At 39.2% G+C, this 8720-nt stretch overlaps 1 pseudogene across 1 annotated transcript; it reads right to left on the reverse strand.

Annotated features, from left to right (window-relative positions):
• Nucleotides 1–2339: 2339 nt before the first annotated feature.
• On the reverse strand, nt 2340–8466 carry LOC114219432 (olfactory receptor 52H1-like; annotated as a pseudogene). Its single transcript, XR_015766634.1, has 2 exons — nt 5709–8466; nt 2340–3144 (listed from the first exon to the last, which is right to left on the reverse strand). The product of XR_015766634.1 is annotated as an olfactory receptor 52H1-like (transcript).
• Between the last annotated feature and the right edge of the window lie 254 nt (nt 8467–8720).

An 8720-nucleotide genomic window follows, 5' to 3' on the forward strand; every position in this document is an offset into this window, starting at 1 on the left:
GGGTCCCTGAGTCACTGCATGGAGAAAAACTGCCCTTGAGAGTTGTCAACTGCTGTAAGACTTTGTGGACATAAGAAAACAACCTAAGTGTCCATCAATAGATGAATGGACAAAGAAATTGTGGTGTGTGTGTGTGTGTGTGTGTGTGTATAATGGAATATTATCCTGCAATAAAAATAAAATCACACCATTTGCAACAACATGGATGGAACTAGAGAGCATTATGCTAAATGAAATAACTCAGAGAAAGGTAAATACCATCTTTCTTTCTTTTACATGTAGAATACAAGAAAAAAAAACAGCTTGCTCATGGACACAGGGAACAGATGATTGGTGGTAGTTGGTGGGGGTTGAGAAATGGTTGAAGGGGGTCAAAAGGTGACAGAGCTAGCATTTTTTGAGACTTTCTCTAAGCAGGTACTAAACACCATCCCTACAGTATCTGCTTCATCCCCATTTACAGATAACAATGCTAAGATTCATAGGTCCCCTGCCCCAGGTGACTTCAATGGTTAAAGTGTCTGGAGAACCCAGGAGGTCTCTCCCCCTAGCACCCACATCCTAAACCAACCCTCATGGGGCACTTGGTGGCAGGCAGGGCGGGAGGCAATGGGCAGAGGAGCTTGCAGGAGGCCATTGGCAGAGGCATGGATACTGAGGCAGCAAGGGCATTTCATGAATTAGTAGTGTGACAATTATGGCTCTGGGTTGGTGAAGATCTGGAGGTGCGGGTGGCTGCGGCCTGAGGGCCTTTAGGGAGGACTGGAAGTTATCCAGTCAGGCAGGCCTTTGTAACTGGGAGATGGAGAGTCCCAATGGCCGAGGAAAGTTCGTGGGATACACCCCACCCCACAAACACACATCCCAGTGGCCAGGAAATATTCTTTCTGAAACTAAATTCAGTAAAGGTAAGATAGTGCATAGAATTTAAAACTTAATCCACTCCCCTCCCTGTGTCTTCCCCAAGATTTAAGGTTTAGTGGTTGAAAATGTGGACTTTGAGACTAGATTGCGCGCGTTAAAATCCCAGCTCTTCCATTTTCTAGCTGTGTGAATTTGGACAAAGTGATACCCTCTCTGGGCCTCAGTTTTTTCATCTATAAAATGGAGATAATAATAGCACTTCATTCACAGGCTCCTTAGCAAAATGAAATAGGAGGGTTTTACTTGGCCCTCGGTCTGGGACCAGGCAGGGCCTAGGAGGTTCTGGGGCATTGAGATGCCATAACTCCAGGTTTTGAAAGTTGGGAGGGCCAAACAGCACATAGAGCCAGAAAACTGCCCAAGACACTCACAGAGCCCAGGGAAGCAGCTGCTTGCTGGGGAACCTTAGTGTCTGAGGGGGCAACAAACCCAACAACCCCAAAACAAAACAAAACAAAAAAGAGTATGAAAATAAATAGAGAACTGTGATATAATTGCCATGAATTAAAAAATTTAGGTGCTGTATATTCCAGCTTGCCCAGGAAAGTCCCAATTTATATCTGGGTGATATTATGATATGATATTATGATATGATATTATGACATTATACCTATGTCTAGGTGAAATTATCTTTCCTTATCATTATCAAATTATTGTGGTCTCTTTATAACTAAAAACATTCTTTTAAAATAAGGTGAGTCAGCATATTTACAATTTTCCCATAGCTGCAGACATAGAGTGGGCAGTTAGATGTAGAAAAAAGTTACTAGAAAAGCACAGTGAAGTGTGTGTGTGTGTGTGTGTGTGTGTTACAAAGGAAGGAGGGTGAAAGGAGAGAAATAATTTGTAATCAACAGTAATTCTAAGAATGAATCATGAAATTAATGCTGGTAAAGAGGAAGGAAAAAGGAGAAAAAGAAGGAAATGTAAAAAGGTAATAGGATCAATTTATTATAAATGCATTGAAGGAGAGAGATTGGGGCGCCTGGCTGGCTCAGTTGCTCAAGCGGCTGCCTTCTGCTCAGGTCCTGATTCCGGAGTCCTGGGATTGAGTCCCGCATCGGGCTTCCTGCTCAGTGGGGAGTCTGCTTCTCCCTCTGCCCCTCATTCTGCTCTTGTGCTCTCTCTCTCTCTCAAATAAATAAAATCTTAAAAAAAAAGAGTAGATTATTGGACTAGGATTTGAGGTAAAGTGAAAATAGGAGGTGATGGATCAGGAACTGAATGCCTAAAATTTAGATTATTAATAACTTGCATATATTTGTGGAAACACAAATTCGAAGGTGTTTCTAAGGAATTAAGTAATAAAGTAGATGAGGTAGGATGGTCAAGATCTTTAGAGAAAAATTCAGAGAACTGAGAGTCTAATTGTTCCAATTATTATTTATTATTGCATAACAAACTACCTCCAAAAGTAGTGGTTTCAAACAATTTTTTATTATCTTATGATTCTGTAGATCTCCTGGGATCATACGGGCAGTTGTCATTTGGGGTCTCTCCTTCTCTCTCTTTCTCTCATGTGGCCGCAACCAGATTGTGGATGGAGCTGCAGTTACTTCTAAACAACTGATGCAATTAATTCAATTAATTCTGGCTGTTAACTAGAAGCTCCGCCAAGCTGTTAAGCACATGAACTCTCCATGCGGTCTGGGATTCTCACAGTATGGTGGCTGTGTTCTAGGGAGAATGTCCAAAAATGCAAATATCTATCCAAAAACACCAATGAGGAAGATGGAAGTGTTCTTATAATCCAACCTTGGATATCCTGAAATGTCACATCTATTACATTCTTTTTTTTCAAGGACATTACTAAGGCCAGCCCAGGTAAGAAGGGAATGGAATTACACCAGACCTCTTAGAGAAGTAGCAAGATCATATTGCAGAAAAGTGTATTGGATGCCTGATATTGTTTAGGCCATCTTTGGAAAATAAAGCCTGCAACAGTGCACCCTAGGCCACAATAAGACCAATCTCCTTTTACGCACAAAAACATTCACAAAACAAAACAAAAACAAAAATACACAGCAAAAAAAACAAAGCAAAAATAAAAACAAAATACATTCACCTCTTCCCCAAGATCCCAAGGTCTCATTCCCATTATGGGACTAGTTCAAAGTCCAAGATCTCAGCCTCTAAATCAGGACCAAGTGTGAATAGGGCTCCTCCGGTTCAGTTCCTTGTATGCAGATTCCTGAATGCAGTTCCTTTCAATCTGAAGACCTGTGAAGTAAAGAAATGAGAAAAAAATCTGCAATCTACACACTCTGGTGATGCTGAGACGGAGAGCTGCAATTGATACTCATATGTAAAATATTGGGAGAATCACATTACAGTCACTAGTCCATTAGAGTTTCTAAAATCCAGCCAGAGATTAATATCACCAGTTTCTTAATAAGGACCCAATCTTGCCTCCTGGAAATGATTTTTCATGGCTTTTGTCTAACCTCTGGGCACTTGGCTTTATATTCTATGTCATCTTTGCTTCTCATTGAGTAGTGCCCTGTGTTTACATCTGAGAACTTTTCTTCATCCGCTTCCTGCCTAATGAAGTTGGAGACCCAAAGGCCCCTTTTCATTTTGCATTAACTCTGTCCCTTTCAGTTGAAGCTGATGATGCTTACCTCTGTACATTTCTCTTAAAAATTGTGGTTCTTTATTAATCCTTTAGGGGTTTATTCCATTACAAAAAAATCATACCTCTAGCTTGCTCCCTATCTGATTTTTGCCTGACAGTTATGGTTCTCTGGGCAAATTTCCTTAAGATTCCTAGAAGCTTCTTTGTCTAATTGAAAAGATTAATTAGGCATACCCTTAAATGTTTCTCTACTCTTAGCAAAGGATTTTATAGTCTCATCCTAGAGATGATATTACACCCTGAGGACATTTGTTTTTCTTTTGAGAGTCTTTTGTTATTTGGAGAGGATGGGGAGGGGAGAGATTCCTTTTTCATTTGATTTCAGCCAGCCATGACTCCTTTGTATTTACTCTAAGTTATGCTTGAACACTGAATAATTTCACTGTAGCTTACATTTATCTGTACCTTATCATCTGTGGCATAAAAATAATGTTGATATGCTCAGTACTCTACTTCAAAATCTCCTTGGCCAAATGCATTAGTTAATTAGGTATATTTTCTATTTTCCAAGTTATGGTATTTTCAAACTTCCTACAACTATCTGGTACCTATACCTTTTTCTCCAGCTCAGATAATTTTCTCATTGTCTTTGACCTTCATTTACAGCTTCTTGAAGGTCTTTTCAGCTTTTGCTTGCTGCCTATGCCAAAGCTAATGCTACCTGTGTTAGGTTTTTGCTACACCAGCACCTCACTTTCTGTTACCAATTTCTGCATCATTTATCTATTGCTGCATAACTAACCATCCCCAAGTTTATTAGCTTAAAACGGCCAGTTATTACTTCTTGTGGTTCTATGACTTATCTTCAATTGGTTGGGTAGTTCTCTCTTTGAGTCTCTCATACATTACAGAGAGATGCCAGTTGAGCCTACAGATACCTGAAGTCTCAAGGTACCTTACCAACATGACTGGTAGTTGCTGTGGATGGTTGGCTGGGATCTCAATTTAGGTTGTCCACCAAAATATTTAGACATGGCTTTTCCATTTGCTCTGGAAACTTGTAGCTCAGTATTTGGATTCCAAGAGGGAGCATACCAAGATAAATCATTTCAAGAGACCCAAGTGGAAGCTGCAAAGATTTTTGTGGTCTAACCTCAGAAGGCTCAGAATGTCACTTTCACTGAATTCTGTTTATCATGGAACCCCGCTGTTTAACAACAGATTCAAGATAAGTAGAATTAGACTCTAACTGTAATGTGGGAATGGCAAGTTCACACTGCAGAAAAGCATGGAAGATGGAATGTAGTACTCTGGCTATCTTTACAGAATACCACACAGAGTTATTAATGTGTCATCTCTGTGTTTATTAAAAGAACCGACAATCATGACAAGAATTTTTTGTGCCAAAAGTGAAATCCTTCAAAGACTACAATAAGTAGAGGTAATTGATAATTATTTTGATGATATGAGATTTACAGTTATGGATTTTTAAGATGGATCACTAATACTAAGCAAGAGGCAGTTATGGGGAGCATAAAAGGAAGCTATGTTACTTCCAAGCCCAGGAAATTACTAGAAGAACCAAGTCTATGGGTATTTCAAAGGACCAGGACTTTTCTGATTTGGAAGGGTCCAAGATTTCTTAGGTATCAGAATCACCCAGAGAACTGTTAAAGAACACAGAGGCCCAATGAAGTAGGATAGAACCTGGGACTTTGCATTTCTCCCAAATTCCCCAGGTGATTTTGATACTCATCAATGTTTGAGAACCATGCTTTTAGATGATTAATCTTCCTGGATGATTACTAAGGAAGGTAATCATTTGCTGTTAACTTTACCAACTTTTGTCTGGAAGGTATCCAACAAAGATATCTCAAATTGTTAGACATTTAGTCATCTCTTTTAACCTGTTAATTAAAAATAATATTCTATTTTTTCATCCACATTATATACGATCAATATTCTATCCTGTAAGTCTTGGAAATCTATCCCAAAATGAAACAGAAATTTCCCTCTGGTCTATCTTTTCAATCAGACATATCTTCTTCAACTTTTTTTGTTGCCCTTCTTTACATCTACTTCCTTACCTAGTCTTACTGATTCCTCCAACACATAGAAAACTTTTAGGATTTCATATGTATTTAAATCACCATTGTAGATATTTTAGCTGTAAAAAAAATGAAATGCTTACCAAAGTCAATATAGTTACCTGTTTCCTTTCCCAAGCTCTCAGTCTCATGTCACTGGTTCCCTTTAGGGAAGAAGAGTAGGACAATTTTTTCTGAATCTGCTTGGTCTTCACCCCATAGGTGATTGGATTGAGTGAAGGAGGGATGGCTACATAGAGGTTGGCAGCCAGTATGTGGAAGGAGCAAGGAATATTGTGACCAAAACGGTGGGTGAGGACAGAGAACAGGGCTGGTGTATAGAATGTAAGAATGACACAAACATGGGAACCACATGTGTTAGGGCTTTCTGGCGAGCATCTCGAGATGGAAGGTTAAAGATGGCACAAAGGATGAGACTGTAGGAGATGCCAATAAGGATCATGTCTGATGTAACAGTCATAGGTACAGCAAAGATGTTGATGGAGATGTCAGTACAGGCGAGTTGGGCAACACCTATGTGCTCACAGTATGTGTGCGGTATGATGAATTTTCAGCAAAAGGGCAGTCGCTTTAATAGGAACACACATGGGAAGATGATACAAAAGCTCCTGTGGGGGAAGCAAATAGCAACATAGTGATCAAATGCCATAGCCAGCAGAATGGCAGAATCCATAGCAAAACTGTAGTGGAGAAAGAACATCTGCGTAAGGCATGCAGGAAAGGTGATTTCCTGAGGACCTAGCTAGAAGATGCTGAATGTTTTGGGTACACATGTATTAGACAGGATGATATCTGTAGCAGCCAGCGTGGAGAGGAAAAAGAACAGGGGCTCATGAAGTCTGCGCTCCACGGAAATAAGATAGAGAAGGACACTGTTGCCTGCAAGGGCCACAAGGTAGATAATAAAGAAGAGAATCCCAATCCAGACATGGAACTCCCCCAGCCCTGGGATTCCCAGTAGGATGAATGCACCTGGATTGAAGCTGCTCAAGTTGAATGTGGCCGTCATGGTCTTGGATTGGATATGTCTCATAGCCTGAAAATAAAAATTTCATGGCTGATTGTTACAGTGATCTACAGATATCCACCTCTGAGCCTTCTTCAATATTATCCCATCACTTTCAGCTCTGTAAAGTGAAAAACTATCGCTTGTCTCTTCTCCTTACTAATAAATACCTGCCAAACTTTTCCTTACAATTTCATCATAATAGAAGTGGTATCAAAATAATTTTTTCCCAGAGACACAAATCACGTAACTCCAGTCATATAATTTTGGACCTGCCTAATTATCAGCAAACCAGGAAGTTTTCTAGGAAAATAGGTACCCAAAATACTATTAGGTGGAGAGACAATGACTAGTTAGGGATTTGGAAAAAAGTTCAGTGTAAAGTCCCAGCCCTGGTGAATTGGAACAACAACTATGGAGTCTCAGGGGGTTGAACAAAGGCAGGCTCAATGTCTAACACCAAAGTAGACCACACAGTCTCTTTTCTTTTTTGCTCTTTCTCCGCAATGGAACATCTGCCCTGGTCCTCATCAGTATTGTAGCAAAGTTCACCAACATAAAGAGGAGACAAATATTCTTCCCTAAAGGCTAAGGTTTAGGTGGTTTACTCTGCCTTCAGATATTCCCAGATTTGAAAATTTCCAAGAAAAGACATTCTCCAATAATTTACTATGTCAGATTGGTCTCAAGGAAAAAATAGAACCCTCCTATCCTCACGGGGGACATCTCAGCAGGAGGAGCCCAGTCTCTGGGTAAAGTTATACCACAGCATTCTTGACCCTGTCTAATCTATATAATGACACATTCTTGTGAGACTTCATCAAAAACAGTTGGGCCCTTCTTCCAAAATTATTTTATGTGTGACATGATACACAAATCTTTTTATCCAGCTTCAGTAGTCTCTCATTTTTCTTTTGACCTATTCTTGAATGTTGGTATTCTGTAGTGCTCTATCTATGTCTGCTGCTTTCTAGGGCAACAAACTCCACCTGGGTGATATGACCAAATGCCATGACTTTGTGACTTTTATGTTGAAGATTCTGAAGTTTATAATTTTGAAGATATTCCTCTCTCCTCAGGTTGGAACTAGTTACCCAGTGCCTGCCCTCTTAGAAGACTTTTTGGTGCATCCAATTCAGCATGTTCCAAACTACCCTATTTATCTTTCCATTGCTCCAAATCTGTTTCTCTTTAATGTTTTCCAACTCAGCAAATGATAGTATAACACAGTTTCTCAATCTACAAACCTTGAAATTATCTCAATCCTATTCTTTCACACACAATCATCTTACTCATCTTCCAAACATTCAGGTGCTCATTCCCTAAGTATCTCTGTCTTACATCCATTTAGTGCTATCCCTGCATTAACTGCTCTATCCCACACGCTATCATCTCTCCCCAAGACCTCTGCATTCTAACTCAAATGCACCAGTTTTCCTTGAGCAATTAAAAGCAGATGTGATATAAAGTCTATCCCAACTAGAAAGAAAAGAAAAATGGAAAGACTATAATTCCAGATAGGAAGAAATGACAGGGCTGGCAGTCAGCAGCAGTAAATATCCTCAGGACTAAAATCTAGGTGGAGTCCATTTCATTAAAAATAGATATAGTTACAGCAGAGGCCAATGTATAGAGAAGTCTCAGCTAATTTTCAGGATCCAGGATTTTGGTTCCCTATTCACTGCCACAAAATTATGTATAAGCCACGTTGCTCACATCCGATACACACATATACACCCAGATGACATCTAAAGGAAGGAAGAAAGGACAAAATGGAAATTAGAAGGACAAGCGATTACAGAGAAATAATAATAAAACAGGAAGCAATAAATTCCATTACAAAAGCACCACAATTAAAAATTAATCCAAATGAAAACTATATAATAATTCCATTAACGTTTATTTAAAGTATTCTTACAGATCACTAAAGCAAAGTGGAAAAAGTGACAATGGATATGAATGATGAAGTCATATAAGAAGAAACTCTAATGTGTAATAAATATGTAGGATATTCTCTGTCTCATAAATAATTAAACTCAATATAAACATGAATGACAAAGTATATTATTTATTAATTAAGAAAGACTTAAAAATATCAATGGTATCA

The sequence above is a fragment of the Eumetopias jubatus genome, unplaced genomic scaffold, assembly GCF_037043125.1.
Source record: "Eumetopias jubatus isolate StellerSeaLion01/CBP00866 unplaced genomic scaffold, mEumJub1_p1.0 scaffold_13, whole genome shotgun sequence".
Lineage (NCBI taxonomy): Eukaryota > Metazoa > Chordata > Mammalia > Carnivora > Otariidae > Eumetopias > Eumetopias jubatus.